Source organism: Sturnus vulgaris, chromosome W, assembly GCF_052056855.1.
Source record: "Sturnus vulgaris isolate bStuVul1 chromosome W, bStuVul1.hap1, whole genome shotgun sequence".
In the NCBI taxonomy this organism is placed as follows: domain Eukaryota; kingdom Metazoa; phylum Chordata; class Aves; order Passeriformes; family Sturnidae; genus Sturnus; species Sturnus vulgaris.
The window spans coordinates 44,308,462-44,324,014 of NC_142282.1; the positions used below are offsets into that span (position 1 = coordinate 44,308,462).

Below are 15,553 nucleotides of genomic sequence, written 5' to 3' on the forward strand. Positions count from 1 at the left end.
AGAGACGGGACTCTTTTTGAAAAGGAGAGTATAAACTCTCCTCCCTTCACTTTACTATGATTTTGAAATTAAAGGGCTCTCAGGTGAAGATATTGGGGGTAGGAATAATAGTTCTTTACTGATATATATGTAACCAGGGAAACAAAACACAACAACAATAACTACGAGATCAACAGCAACAGAGCAGAAAACCCAGTTGTACCGGTTTGAAAGCAAAACCAGTGAGAGACTCTAAGTCAATAATACAATTTAATAAGAAAAAAAAGAGAAAATACATGCAATAATACAAAAGAAAACCACTGACATAGTCAGAATACAACCTGACACCCTGTCGGTCAGGGTGTTAGTAGCAGTCCAATTAAATGGTGGCTGCAGTCCTCCTGGATGACAGATGTGGTTCCGTTGAAGCAGTGCTCCTGTAGAAGGTGCAGTTTTCCTCCGAAGATCCAGCGATGATGTGGAAAATGTCCAGCTTTCCTCTGGGATCCAGTGGAAAGGGCTGCCTTGGTGTTCCAAATCTCAGTTTTTATTTAGGTAGCAAAGGCTTGGCTCCTGCCCCTGGCTGGGGCATCTCCCAATGGGGTGATGTAATCTTATCAGTCACACAATAGGACTTAATGGCCCATTAACGGAATATATCTTCTGGAGGAAGGATGGGTTGTGAATAGATAACGATGATCATCCCCCGATCTTATCAGATGGCACATCAGCAGAGGATATCTCCCACAGAGATAAGGATCACCACCCCTCCCACATTTTAACAGATGGTGATAGAATACACATTTTTGCATTATAACCCAGGACACCAGTAAATAGTTCTCTCAGTTGTGGACACCTTTCCTCTGTGGTGCAGTTACTGTTCTGGCTCTGCGTGCCAGCTCTCGGTGAGCAGGGAAGAGATGCGATGATCCCACATGTCTGGGGGGGCCCTGCGGTGAATGGCATCTGTGTCCCAGATGGGAAGGGCGGAGGGGAGATGCTGCTCAAGGATCCCGATGCTCCAAAAAGATGTCTGAAGTCGGCAGGAGATGCAGGACAGAGAGAGCATCCAAGCAGGGAGGTTGCGGGATCCCACAGCCGAGGAAGGCAGCTCCCCTGGGTCGGGATGGCAGAACGGAGTTTCTAGCGACCATCCTTCTCCGAGCCAGACGAGCAAGAGAGCACAGCTTCCCCCCTGATCTCTCGGTGTTCCTCCTCTTTCTCCCCCTGCCCCCATCACCAGCCAGGGTATAGTCCGCAAACCTCTCAACATTACACTGGGAAAAATTCCACTGAGACACCCAACCCCCAACATTATCCACCCCTAATTTTTCCCATACCAAAATGCTGCATCAAATTAAAACCTCTAAATTATATACATACATGCAGTTACAGATACAGGCACAGTATCATAGGTAGTTCACCCTAAAACGAGGTCTCCTTGGGGTATGCATCGGGTCTCTCCATCCTTTTGCATCACCCACCAGGTGCAATCTGGTCCCTGAGCGAATACACGAGCCAACAGGGAAGATTGGCCTGGCTGAACAGAGATCTTTGGCTTAAACTCAGGAAAAAAAGGAATTTGTGACCATTCGAAGAAGAAGCAGGGTACTCAGGATAACTACAAGGCTGTCATGAGGTTATGCAGGGAGAAATTTAGAAGGGACAAAGCCCAACTAGTTCAACTTAATCTGGCTACTGCTGTAGAAGGCAATACAAATTTATCCTAAAAATAGATTAGCAACAAAAGCAAGGCTGAGGTGAATCTTCATCCTTTATTGGATGTAAGGGGAAAGATTCCAAGGATGAGTAAATGGCTGAGATACTTAATACCTTCTTTGCCTCAGTCTTTAACAGCCTGACCAATTGTTCTCAGGGTACCCAGACATCTGAGCTGGAAGACAGGGATAGGGAGCAGTAAAAGGCCCTCATATTTGAAAGAAAAATGGTCAGTGTGATATAGGGAACTTACAACTAAACTCAAAACAGACTATAGTATGCTGTGTAATCAAGAACAGATGGTGCTTTGCTATACAACAGGATTTTACCTAATTGTTTAAGATTGATAAGCAGAAAAACTGGTAAAAACTGGATATGTGTTTTGGACTATGGCCAGAAGCCTTGGAGGACTGCCAGATACCAAGAGAGCCTGCACAAGGACCGGGTTCATCCAGAGGATAACATGAGGAAGACTGCTTACTCCTGCTTACTTCATCCAACGACCCCTGCCCAGGACCACCAGAAGACAGTGTGCAAGCGCAGACCGAAGAAGAGCTGATTAAAATACGAAGCAAGAGTAGGCGGGGATAGGTTATGACTATGTATTGGTGATGTTGAAACTTTCATAAATATGTATGAGCTTAGGTGTATATAAACAGAGTGTCTGCTCTGTTTGACACACGCGTGTGCTGGAGCTATCCCCCTGTGTGTCCAGCACTGAATAAACATACCTACTTTTACAACCCCTTGCTGGTAGTGAAGTTTTTCCTCCACATGTCAAGTGACCTGCTACACCACTGTGATAGGTTGACTTAGGAAGAAGAAACTCAGAGAGAGGTTCTCTCTAAGGGAATTTCCTCTGTGGGGGTTGGGACACCTTCAACAGCCAATTAGAGAAAGTTAGTTCGCTCGTGAACACACATTTTGAAGGAGGTAATCCGGAACTGAGTCTCTTTGTCTTTCCAGCGGCTGAGCAGGTAACATCAACCCGAGCTTCCCACTCCCCCATGCGGGGGGGGAGGCTCAGGAGGCCACTTGGGCCCTGTTTGCAAACGAGAGGACCCAATGGCTGGGGGGAGAAAAAGTTCTGTGATAAGACCTTCACAGCTTCCTCCTCCACGGGCCTGCGGCTCTGGCGTGGGGGGGGGGGGGGGCGGCTCCTGCTGCTGTTGGACAGGCTGGGCCTGCCCGGGTGGCCATGAGCACTGTGGGGCTGCAGCCCAGCCCCAGAAAGGCTGATTAACACCTCAGCTGGCCCCCCCCCCCCCCCCCAGCACGGCCTGAGCCTGGCCCAACTTTTGTAGTTTTGTTAAACTTTAACTCTTTAGTGCTCAGATAAGATTTGCAAAGCCTCCAGCCTTTCCTTTGAATATGAAAGGGAATAAGAAGATTTCTGAAGTCAGTGATGTAAGAGCCAAGTTTTTAAGATGGAAGGAGAATGAGAAGATGCTGAAATGGCTGAAAATCTTTTTGTAAAATTGTAGGGATGAACTGATGTACTAAATATTCCTATAAACCATGGAAAAAGACATGGGGGGATGGAAATGTTCCATTTAATAGATGATTTGACCAAAGAGCACCTGTGTTGAGAATTTCTTCCCTGAGAAAAGAAGGGGATTTCAGTTTTCTGAAGATGAAACCTGAGCAGAGAGAAAAGAGACAGAGAAAATCTTTGCTGTCGAACATTTCATTCTTAAAAGTAATACCCCATGAGACAAACATGGCTCACATCTACAGCTTTGGGACGGCTGTGGAATTGGGAGGAGTGCCACGGTTGCAGGTTTCCGGGTGGATGCTTGTGGATAAAACCACAAGAGGACTGTCTTCTTCTTGTGGAAAAAAATCCCTACAGCTTTCAACAAAAGGAGGCTTCTCTCTCTGGAAGTGAACTGAAAAAGACTAAATTGGGGACTGACCGAAGTATTTGTTATATGTTTGTTTTGTTGTTATGAAGGTTTGGGAGAGGGAGGGAAGGAGTGATCTGAAAAATCTTATTCTAATTTTTTTTTCCTTTCTCTTTGTTTGTGTAGTTAATAAATTTTCTTTTATACTCTCTCAGCTTTTAGGCCTGCCTTGCTCTTTTGCTCCTGGTTCTGTCTCACAACAGGAAAAATAAGTTTATTTAAATTGCCAACTCAAAACGAAAACATTAATTTGGTGCGTTGGCCAGGAAATCGAAATTAAACCAAGACAACCACTTAGACATGCATAAGTCTATGGGACCAAATAGGATACACCCAAGGGTACTGAGGGAGCTCGTGTAAGTGCTCATCAAGCCACTTTCCATAATTTATCAGCAGTTCTGGCTAACTGGGGGGTCCCAGGTGACTGGAGGTTAGCAAATGCCATGCCATCTAAAAGAAGGGATGGAAGGAGGATCCAAGGGACTACAGGCCTGTCAGTCTGACCTCAGTGCCAGGGAAGGTTATGGAGCAGACTATCTTGAGTGCCATCACAGGACATATACAGGATAACCAGGAGATCAGGCCCAGCCAGCATGGATTTATGAAATACAGGTCTCACTTGATGAATCTTATCTCCTTCTACAACAAGATGACCCACTTGGTGGATAAGGGAGAGGTTGTGGATGTGGTTTACCTGGGCTTCAGTAAAGCCTTTGATACAATTTCTCACAGCATTCTCCTGGAGAAGCTGGCTGCTCGTGGCTTAGTTGGCTGTACTGTTCACTGGGTAAAAAGTTATCTGGATGACTGAACCTAAAGGGTTGTGGTGCATGGAGTTAAATCCAGCTGGTGGCTAATCACAAGTAGTGTTCCCAGGGGTCAGTTTTGGGGACAGTTCTGTTTAGTATCTTCATAAAAAATCTGAATGAGGAGATGGACTGCACCCTCAATAAATGTGCAGATTACAGCAAGCTGGGTGTAAGCACTGATCTGCTGGAGGGTAGGAAGGCTCTGCAGAGGGATCTGGACAAGCTGGATCAATGGCCTGAGGTCAACTGTATGAGGTTCAATAATGCAAAATACCAGATCCTGCACTTGGGTCTCAACAACCCCATGCATCACTAAAGACTGGGGATGAGTGGCTGGAAAGCAGCACAGTGGAAAAGGACCTGGGGTGTTGCTCGACAGCTGACTGAACATGAGCCAGCAGTGTGCCCAGGGGGTCAAGAAGGCCAATGGCATCCTGGCTTGTATCATCAATGGTGTGGCCAGCAGGACCAGGGAAGCAATTGTCCTCCTGTACTGGGTACTGGTGAGGCTACACATCGAATCCTGTGTTCAGTTCTGGGCCCCTCACGACAAGAAAGGTGTTGAAGTGCTGGAGCATGTCCAGAGAAGGGTAATGAAGCTGGGGAAGTGTCTAGAGACTAAATCAAATGAAGAATGGCTGAGGGAGCTGAGGTTGTTTAGCCTGGAGAGAAGGAGACTCAGAGGAGACCTTATCACTCTCTACAACTCCCTGACAGGAGGTTGTAGCCAGGTGGGGGTCAGCTTCTTCTCCCAGGCAACTAGTGACAGGAAAAAAGTACATAGCCTCAAGCTGTACCAGGGGAGGTTCAGGTTGGACATCAGGAGGAATTTCTTCACAGAAAGTGTTAAACATTGGAATGAACTGCCCAGGGAGGTTATGGAGTTGCCATCCCTGGAGGTGTTCAAGAAACGACTGGACTTGGCACTTAGTGCCATGGTCTAGTTGACAAGGTGGTGATCAATCAAAGGTTGGACTTGATGATCTCAGAGGTCTTTTCCAACCTAAGTGATTCTGTGATTCTGTGAAAGTAAATGTCACTCTTATCTTCAAGAAGGCTGGGAACAGTTGTGGTGAATGGAGTTAAATCCAGCTGGCAGGTTGTCACTAGTGGTGTTTCCCAGGGCTCTGGATTGGGGAGAGTTCTGTTTAATATCTTTAACAATAATCTGGATGAGAGGATCCAGGGCCCCTAACCACAAGATAGACAATGGTGTGCTGGAGCATGTCCAGAGAAGGGCAATGAAGCTGGTGAAAGGAGTAGAGACCGTCTTATGAGGTGTGAATGAGGAGACTGGGGTTGTTTAGCTTGGAGGAAAGGAGGTTTGGTGGGGACCTCCAACTATCTGAAAGAAGGTTGTAGTGAGGTGGGAGTTGGTCTCTTCTCCCAGGTAACAAGTGGCAGGATGAAAGGAAATGGCTTCAAGTTGCACCAGGGGAGGTTTAGATTGTATATTAGGAAAAATTTCTTCGCTGAAAGGGTTGCCAAGAAGCGGCACAGGTTTCCCAGGGAAGTGGTAGAATCACCATCCCTGGAAGTGTTCAAAAAAGGTCTAGAAGTGGCACTTGGGGACATGGTTTAGTGGTGAAGATGTCAGGTTAATGTTAGTACTGTTCGCCAGAAAATGCACAACCCATTCTGATGCCCAAAATAAGGAGTAAGAGACAAAAGAGACTCGGGGTAGAACTCACAACCCTCAGAGTCACCGCACAAATGCTACGCCACCTTCTGGCTTTAGATAAGAGGTGCTGCAATTTAATCCACAGACCCTCCTAGCACCTAACCCAGATGCTAAACCCTTTTATTCGGTCACTCACGTGCCTCTGTCCCCAGGGTTCTTGGCTCTGATAACTCTGGACCTCTGCTGGGCCTTTTCGGGGCTGCTGGCAGAACTTCAGTCCAGGGGGTTTTCCAGATGCCTCCACTGTCCCATCTGGGGTGCCAGCTCTGATGCCTTGAGGAGCTGGAACAGAGATTGCACACAGAGTTAAGGGGAACAAATGGGTATTTATTGTGAGGCCCACGAAAGGCCTACAAAAGCCACACCCCAGCAATACAAGTGCCATAGTCGTGGCCCCTGCCTGGATGGCTCCAAGATGGAAGGAAAGGAGGGGTTGGTCACGAGTTCTCACACCTTTATAGGTTTCAGTCCATTTGCATGCAGGAGTCAACTGTCCAATTAATAGTCTCAAATAGGGAAGTTTCATCCTCCTTGCTTGCTTGTGTGTCCGCCCTCCTCTTTTCACGTTGTTTATGCTTAGGGCTTGAAGTTTAAAGATACTGTCCTTGAGTCCCTAGGTAGAATCGGACTGTTTTGTCTTCATCACCCAAGCAGAACGGAAAAGCACATCCAAGCAGAACAGAACAGAAAACTTAAACTTAGAGGTATTCCAAGGGATAGCCCCTTGGGGTTATGTCCTAGGGTGATGTTATGGTGTCTCTATCTCCAATCGTGTGTCCTGATTATGTTTGGTATTATGTCCTGTGCTTCCAGGACTGAGTCTGAGAGTGAAGCTTTGTTTTGTCTTGTTATCAGCCGGCTCACCTCCCCCATGGTCTATGTTTAGGAGAGGTTTTAGCTCGGCTTGCTTGCTTGCCTGCTTGCTTGCTTGCCTGCTTGCTTGCTTGCCTGCTTGCTTGCCTGCTTGCTTGCCTGCTTGCTTGCCTGCTTGCTCGCTTCTGCCTTTTTCTTTCCTTCGCTTTGCCCTTGCTTTCTGCTTATTAGTTAGTTCAGCTAGGCAGTCCAACTTTTTCCCTGGACTGTTTTCTCTTCCACCCCGTCCCCTCCCTCTCCTGGATACCATCTGAACGGACGGGGACCTGGGAACCCCAAGAAACACCGGGAGGCTACACTTTGTCACCTGCAGCAGTCATCCCCAGCGCCAGAGACTGATAACTGAGCGACCACTCGCCAGAGAGACTGAGTTTGTCATCCCTTCAGAACGGTGAAAGAGTTTTTTTTGTCAGCTGGTGTTGTCTTTTTTTCCCTGTGCTGGGGAGTGTCTTGCTTGTTAAATAAACAGGTTTTTTCTCCCACTCTTCTCCGAGGAAATTCTTCCCGAACCCGGTGGGGTGGGGGGGGGAGGAGTCGTGGGGTTTGCTGTTTGGGGGCTCCTTCTGGAGGTTTTCCCCCAAATTTGCCCAAAACCAGGACAAATAAATTGGCGCCCAACGTGGGGCTCGAGAAAGTGGGAAAAAACCCTGTTCTAATAATAATAATTTGGTTCAAATTCTTTTGTGTTGGTATAGAGCAGTTATTGGCTATGTTGTTGGAATTCATGTCTTTTGGGGTGGAGGCCTGCATGGGATTTTGGTCCCTAGGGTTTTTTGAAGTCTTAATACCTTTGTGGTCCCTGGGTTTATTTGCTTATCCAGAAATAGCTCCGGTATTGTCCCTAATGCGTAGTTTCTGTAGCAGAGGGGCATTGACCAAAATATCCATCGGGCTGGGCTTGGTTTTAATGGCCTGCAGGAGATTTATAAAGGTGCTGGAATCTGTTCCAGGAATGTATGGTTCTTGGTTGTGGTTGTGCACTCAGTTTGTTAGAGGAGAAGCAGGGGAGGAGGCTTTTCAGCCTTTGTTCTCCTTCTCCTCTGAATTTGTTACATCCTTATTAGAGAATGTTCAGTTCCCCCTGAGTGTTAAAGAGACCATCTTTCTGGTGTTTAATATAGTAAGCTTTCTCTATACAGTCTGCAGTTTCTCTAGAATGAGAGCTGAGATTTCTAGAGGGGCTGAGACCCTTGACCCCAGAGTAGAGCCAGGCGTGAGGAATCCTGAATGGTGTGGGAAATGGGAGGATATGGGCCAAATCTTAAAGGAATTTTCTGACCCTACATCCTGGGATTTTCCATGTGAACAAATTCAGAACCCAGCTGAGGTAGCAAAGTACCTGAAAGAGAAGTGCCATGGTAATTCTAAGGAGAAGAAGATCATTGCAGTGAGCTGGGCCCTGGCATATGCTTACCGTACCCTGCTAGATACTGTAGGGCAGCAGACAGAGGAAGGGGGACAGGCAGATAAATCAGCCACTATCCCAGTCACTCAGGCTGCAGCCAACACCCCAGGCTCGAGGCCAACAACTACACCAGACAGTGAGCCTAAGCCAGCAGCTAAACCTGTCAGTAAGCCTCAACCAATGGCTGTTGCTACCAGCACGAGAAGTGGAAAGTGCACAGACAAGACTGATCGACCAGTGGATGATGATGATGATGATGCAGGAGAAGGACCCTCGACGCCTCCTGACATAAAACCAGGAGTCAAAGCAACTGGTAAAAGATCAGAGGCCAATATTGAGTCTTTTTCCCTAAAGGACCTCCGTGGCCTAAGAAAGGATTACACCCGACGACCTGATGAGTCTATAATTAGTTGGTTGGTCCGTCTTTGGGATGCTGCAGGCGAGGCTACAATTCTGGATGGCACTGAAGCCAGGCATTTGGGATCCCTGTCACATGATCCTGTCATCGACCAAGGAATGATGAGAGGGCCTAACCCTCACAGCCTCTGGGCACGGGTCCTGGACAGTGTAGCACAAAGATACCTGTGTGCAGATGATCTTTATATGCAGCAGACCCACTGGAAGACGATAGAACAAGGGATCCAACGCCTGAGAGAAATGGCAGTGGCAGAGATTATCTTCTCAGATGACATAACAACTAGGAATCCGGACTTGGTACCATGTACATCTGTGATGTGGCGAAAACTTGTACGACTTGGGCCCCATGAATATGCTTCTGCTTTAGCAATAATGAAGCGGGACGAGAGGGATGAGACCGTGCTTGATATGGCAAAGAAGCTCCGAGCATATGCAGATGCTGTGCATGGCCCAACACATGCCAGAATTGCAGCTGTGGAAACACGTCTGCAGAAATTAGAAGACAAGATAGAGGAGAATCATAAAAGACTCAGGGAGGAGATTAAAGAGGACCTTCTCCAAATCTCAGCAGTACAAATTAGAGGCCCTGGTATCCAACGCAGACGTTCCCCTGATGGGGAGAGGAGGTACACCCCACGAGCTGAGCTGTGGTTCTTCCTACGTGATTGCGGAGAAAACATGAGGAGATGGGATGGAAAATCTACTGCTGCTCTGGCACAACGGGTGCGTGAATTGAAGGAAGGCAAGACCCAAAGAGGAAGTTCCACCAAAAGGAGAGCAGCTCCAGTTGCCCGTAGCCAAGCTGCCAAGTATGATGATGATGATATATCTGATCCCCTTGAAGGAACCTCTAAGACATATGCCCAAGGAAAGAAGGATAAACAGGCTTAGAGGGGCCCTGCCTCTAGCCAGGGAGAGGCGAGGGAAAATCGTGTCTTCTGGACTGTGTGGATTCGTTGGCCTGGCACATCGGAACCACAAAAGTATAAAGCTTTGGTTGATACTGGTGCCCAATGCACATTAGTCCCATCAAGATATGTGGGGGCAGAATCTGTTTCTATTGCTGGTGTGACAGGTGGATCACAGGACTTTACCTTGGTGGAAGCTGATGTGAGCTTGACTGGACATGAATGGAAAAAACATCCTATTGTGACTGGCCCAGAGGCCCCATGCATTTTGGGCATAGATTACCTCCGAAGGGGGTATTTTAAAGATCCAAAAGGATTCAGGTGGGCATTTGGGATAGCAGCTGTGGTGACAGAGGGCATCCAGCAATTGAACACCTTGTCTGGACTGTCTGAGAATCCAAGTACTGTAGGACTTCTGAAAGGAGAAGAGCAAAAGGTACCAATTGCCACTTCCATAGTGCATCGCCGACAATACAGAACAACTCGAGATGCTGTGGTTCCCATCCATAAAATGATCCGTGAGCTGGAGAGCCAAGGGGTGGTCAGCAAAACCCACTCACCCTTCAACAGCCCCATCTGGCCTGTACGTAAATCTGAAGGAGAATGGAGACTGACCGTAGACTATCGTGCATTGAATGAGGTGACTCCACCACTGAGCGCCGCCGTGCCGGACATGCTGGAACTGCAGTACGAGCTGGAGTCCAAGGCAGCAAAGTGGTACGCCACTATCGATATTGCCAATGCATTTTTCTCCATTCCTCTGGCAGCAGAGTGCAGGCCTCAGTTCGCTTTCACATGGAGGGGAGTGCAGTACACCTGGAATCGACTGCCCCAGGGGTGGAAGCACAGTCCTACTATCTGCCATGGACTGATCCAGACTACACTAGAAAAAGGTGAGGCTCCAGAACATTTACAATATATTGATGATATCATTGTGTGGGGGAACACAGCAGCAGAAGTGTTCAAGAAAGGAGAGAGAATCATCCAAATCCTCCTGGAAGCCGGCTTCGCCATCAAGAAGAGTAAAGTTAAGGGACCTGCTCGAGAGATCCAGTTCCTGGGAGTGAAGTGGCAAGATGGACGGCGTCAGATTCCTATTGATGTCATCAACAAAATCACAGCTATGTCCCCACCAACCAACAAGAAGGAGACACAAGCTTTCTTAGGCGCCATAGGTTTTTGGAGGATGCACATTCCTGAGTACAGTCAGATTGTGAGCCCTCTTTACCTGGTCACCCGCAAGAAGAACGATTTCCACTGGGGCCCTGAGCAGCAACAAGCTTTTTCCCAGATAAAGCAGGAAATTGCTCATGCAGTAGCCCTTGGCCCAGTCAGGACGGGACCAGATGTGAAGAACGTGCTCTACTCTGCAGCCGGGAACCATGGTCTGTCCTGGAGCCTGTGGCAGAAGGTGCCTGGTGAGACTCGAGGCCGACCATTAGGATTTTGGAGTCGGAGCTACAGAGGGTCTGAAGCTAACTACACCCCAACAGAGAAGGAGATCTTGGCTGCCTACGAAGGGGTCCAAGCAGCCTCAGAGGTGGTTGGCACAGAAGCACAACTCCTTCTGGCACCCCGACTACCAGTGCTGGGGTGGATGTTCAGAGGAAAGGTTCCCTCAACCCACCATGCCACCAGTGCTACATGGAGCAAGTGGATTGCCCTCATTACACAGCGCACCCGGATTGGAAAACTGAATCGCCCTGGGATTTTGGAAGTAATTACAAATTGGCCTGAAGGTGAAAGTTTTGGTGTCACAGATGAGGAACAGGAACCAGTGACACGGGCTGAAGAAGCTCCACCATATAACCAACTGCCAGCAGAGGAAACACGCTATGCTCTATTCACCGACGGCTCCTGTCGCATTGTGGGGATGAGTCGGAGGTGGAAAGCAGCCGTATGGAGCCCCACGCGACGGGTAGCAGAGGCCACTGAAGGAGAGGGTGGATCCAGTCAACTTGCTGAACTCAAAGCGGTTCAACTGGCCTTAGACATTGCTGAAAGAGAGAAGTGGCCAAAGCTTTACCTTTATACCGATTCATGGATGGTAGCCAATGCTCTGTGGGGATGGTTGGAGAGATGGAAAGAGGCTAACTGGCAGCGTAGAGGAAAACCAATTTGGGCTGCCGAAGAGTGGAAAGATATCGCTACCCGGTTAGAGAAATTACCTGTGAAGGTTCGCCATGTAGATGCCCATGTTCCCAGAAGTAGAGCTAATGAAGAGCAGAAAAACAATCAGCAGGTAGATCAGGCTGCAAAGATAGGGGTGTCGAAGATAGACCTTGATTGGGAACACAAGGGAGAGTTGTTCCTGGCTCGATGGGCCCATGATGCCTCAGGTCATCAGGGCAGAGATGCCACATATAAGTGGGCACGAGACCGAGGGGTGGATCTAACCATGGACAGTATTTCTCAAGTTATCCATGACTGTGAGACGTGCGCTGCCATCAAGCAAGCCAAGCGGGTGAAGCCCCTCTGGTATGGGGGGCGGTGGTCCAAGTACAAGTATGGAGAGGCCTGGCAGATTGACTACATCACACTGCCTCAAACCCGCCAGGGCAAGCGCTATGTACTGACCATGGTGGAAGCCACCACTGGATGGTTGGAGACCTACCCTGTGTCTCACGCTACAGCCCTTAACACCATCCTGGGCCTGGAAAAGCAGGTCCTTTGGAGGCATGGCACCCCTGAGAGGATTGAGTCAGACAATGGGACTCATTTCAAGAATAGCCTTATCAACACTTGGGCTAGGGAACATGGCATTGAGTGGGTGTACCATATCCCCTACCATGCACCAGCTGCAGGGAAGGTGGAAAGGTACAATGGACTGTTAAAAACCACCTTGAGAGCATTGGGTGGGGGATCATTCAAAAACTGGGAGCAGCATTTAGCAAAGGCCACTTGGTTAGTTAACACCCGGGGTTCCACCAACCGAGCGGGCCCTGCCCAGTCTGAGTCCCTGAATATAGTAGATGGAGACAAAGTCCCAGTGGCACATATCAGAGGTTTGTTAGGGAAGGCAGTTTGGATCAATTCTGCCCCGAGTACAGACAAACCCATTCGTGGGATTGTCTTTGCTCAAGGACCAGGTTGTACATGGTGGGTAATGCAGAGAGATGGAACAACACGATGTGTGCCTCAGGGAGATCTGATTGTGGGGTGAGGCAGCATGAGACAGAAGGAAATATGTAAGTGTCAAAGGTCTGAGCAAGTGAGATGGAAGAAAATGTGTCCGAATAAGTGAAAGATGGAAATTTCTACTTGCTGAAGTTTTTACATGCTGTTTAGTATGTTCACGATATGGAGATAAGGGGTGGAATGTCCTAGGGTGATGTTATGGTGTCTCTATCTCCAATCGTGTGTCCTGATTATGTTTGGTATTATGTCCTGTGCTTCCAGGACTGAGTCTGAGAGTGAAGCTTTGTTTTGTCTTGTTATCAGCCGGCTCACCTCCCCCATGGTCTATGTTTAGGAGAGGTTTTAGCTCGGCTTGCTTGCTTGCCTGCTTGCTTGCTTGCCTGCTTGCTTGCTTGCCTGCTTGCTTGCCTGCTTGCTTGCCTGCTTGCTTGCCTGCTTGCTCGCTTCTGCCTTTTTCTTTCCTTCGCTTTGCCCTTGCTTTCTGCTTATTAGTTAGTTCAGCTAGGCAGTCCAACTTTTTCCCTGGACTGTTTTCTCTTCCACCCCGTCCCCTCCCTCTCCTGGATACCATCTGAACGGACGGGGACCTGGGAACCCCAAGAAACACCGGGAGGCTACACTTTGTCACCTGCAGCAGTCATCCCCAGCGCCAGAGACTGATAACTGAGCGACCACTCGCCAGAGAGACTGAGTTTGTCATCCCTTCAGAACGGTGAAAGAGTTTTTTTTGTCAGCTGGTGTTGTCTTTTTTTCCCTGTGCTGGGGAGTGTCTTGCTTGTTAAATAAACAGGTTTTTTCTCCCACTCTTCTCCGAGGAAATTCTTCCCGAACCCGGTGGGGTGGGGGGGGGAGGAGTCGTGGGGTTTGCTGTTTGGGGGCTCCTTCTGGAGGTTTTCCCCCAAATTTGCCCAAAACCAGGACAGGTTAATATTGAAAAATTGGGCTAATCTAATCGGGGAAGAATCTATACTTTCGAAACCTAAACTTATCAGACTCTCGGAGAAAATCTGGCCAATATATGAACTAGATGATGGAGAAACGTGACCTAAAGTTGGTAGTTTAGACCGAAAATTAATATCAAGTTTAATATCCCGAATACGCGGAGATCGATTCTATGAAGAATTAGAGTATGCCCGACTTTTTATGGTATTAGCATGTGAGCAGGACCAAGATAAAAAGAAAGGACATATATTAGTCTTAAAAGACAAAAAGAAAGAGCTACCTTTCAGTAGTACCTATAAAACTCTAGAGGAGGCGGAGACAGATCTGGTCGCTCCTGCCATGAGGACAGGATCGGTCCCGGCTGCGCTGGGCGCAGCCTCAGGCCAGGGCACGGCCCCTCCTCCGGCACTGCCTCAAAGGGGGGCTGGGGCCGACACAGCTCAGGCGGGGCCCTGGTCAGTGAAGGAGGAGGAGGAAGGCGGGCCGTGGCAGCAATGGACACTGCCCCCGCCGCCACCTCCGGCAGCAGCCCGAGGGGTGGGGAAGGGGGGAGGAGATAGCCAGTGGGTGCAGCCTCTGGCACCCTCCCGAGGGGAGAGGCTGGGGGACAGGGCCTTTTACAGGGAAGGCGGAGAGGGAACCTCCCATGGGGGGAGCGGTGCCCCCTCCGTTCTCAGGCCTGTGAGGTTCCATGGCAACGCCGAAGGTCAAGAAGCTGCCTCGGAAGGTGACATCATCAAAGATCGCTGACACACAGCCCGGCAGCGGAGTCGCAACAGGTCCTGTATGATGCTTTCTAGTATTGGGACCAGCCGAGATCGACTCTTGGCTACAACAGAAACAGACAGCTCTTGCTCGAATGAGTCCGAGGAGGAAGAGGAAATGGACGAGATTATTGTTGCCTTAAACAGGCGGACAAGGGGAAAGATAGCCAAAAAGGTCCTCAGAGAGCGTAGCCCAATTGCCCACCGCACTAGATCATAAAGGGAGTGAGACAGAGAACCAGTTTTGCAAGCCCCTTTACGACAGGCAGTTGGTAATCAGGGGCCAGTATACGTGAAAGTACAATACTCCCTTAGAGAGTTAGAACAGTCGAAAACTACTGTATAGGAAAATATAAAGAGAGCCCAAATAAAGTGGCAAAATTGGTGGAAGAGGCTATTAACTCACAAAACCCTGACTGGGCAGATCTGAACTCCATGTTAGATACATTACTCGACCCCACTGAGAGACAGATGGTTAATAAAGCCATCACAACCTCTGTGGAGGGGAACATAGCCAGTGGATTGCTTCAGGGTACTGTCACTCAGATATTTCCCCTTGAGAATCCTGGGTGGGATCCAAATATACCAGAATATATGGCAAGGCTAAAACAATATCAAAGTCTGGTAGTATATGGGTTAAAACATGGAATACCTAAGGCTATAAATTGGTCGAAGCTTTATGAAGTAAGACAAAATTATGTTGAATCACCATCTGATATTTTTAACAGGTTAAGAGAAAGTGCCATCAAATATACTGACCTAGACCCTGAATCAACTGATGGTAAAGCACACTTGGTTTTGCTGTTTATGGGTCAGGCTTCAAATGATATAAGAAGGAAGCTGCAGAAGATAGAGGGGGTCCGAGATATGGAGAGGCTGCTAGAGGTTGCCTGGAAAGTGTTTCGAGACAGAGGTTCAACTGAAAGAGTTAAATCTGTTAAATCCCAGCCCAGTAAGAAGGCAACTCAGGAGAAGTCACCCAAAAAAACCCTTCCCCTACGGAGAAGGACCAGT

The 15,553-nt window shown here is 48.4% G+C and overlaps 1 long non-coding RNA gene across 1 annotated transcript; it reads right to left on the bottom strand.

Moving 5' to 3' along the window:
* Positions 1-236: 236 nt before the first annotated feature.
* On the bottom strand, positions 237-14,169 carry LOC148220212 (uncharacterized). Its single transcript, XR_015799112.1, has 3 exons — positions 14,056-14,169; positions 6,229-6,374; positions 237-1,095 (listed from the first exon to the last, which is right to left on the bottom strand). It is a non-coding gene; the product is annotated as an uncharacterized LOC148220212 (long non-coding RNA).
* Positions 14,170-15,553: the final 1,384 nt, after the last annotated feature.